The sequence below is a fragment of the Lipotes vexillifer genome, unplaced genomic scaffold (assembly GCF_000442215.2).
Source record: "Lipotes vexillifer unplaced genomic scaffold, Lipotes_vexillifer_v1.1 scaffold955, whole genome shotgun sequence".
Lineage (NCBI taxonomy): Eukaryota > Metazoa > Chordata > Mammalia > Artiodactyla > Lipotidae > Lipotes > Lipotes vexillifer.
In genome coordinates, this window is record NW_006773208.1 from 149,685 (window position 1) to 150,376 (window position 692).

Genomic DNA, 692 nt, shown 5'->3' on the forward strand with positions numbered 1-692 from the left:
TCATGAGTTATCTGAGACAGGTGTGTGGTTTGGGCCCAAAACTGATGCAACTCTCCTTTTTAGTCCTTGTGTGGAATTTTCTGGGTGTTGTTGTGGCAATCATCAGCTGTTCTGGCACTGGTGGGTGTGTCATTTAGCTAATGTGTTACTGTGAGTGAATAATGAGGCTCAAGGTCTACTGGAGGTTGAATCTTCTGACATCTTTGGCCTAGTTTGTTCCAACCAGTTCTTGTCTTTTTTTGTCTATTCAGCTTCCTCCTGAAACTTAGATTAAGTGTAATTGGTTTCCATTTGAGAGAGTGGCAGGGGTATGATTCTTGGGCAACAGCCTTGGTAACATTTCTTGTCTTGTTTGTGAAGTGGAAAGCATTTTTGGAACAGGGTAGGGAAGGGAAAGGAGACATTGAAGGATCCCAAGGAGAATGACCCATGCCAAGTCCTCTGGATTGGAGATCGCTTTGCTCTAAACATGTCATTTCTAGCATGTGTGACCTATTTGGAGTAAACACAATCAAGGGAGGTTCTAAACAGGAGAGCTTTCAGTGCAATGGTATCTGAAAAGTTGCCCTCAAATAAGGTTAGGTATTAGAAAGCTCTTCCTGCTTTTGAGAAAAGTGAACTCTGGGTGTTCACTCTTTGGGACTATGGCAGAGAAGTATTATAAATTGTGTGGCTTATATTCTTTCTCCTTT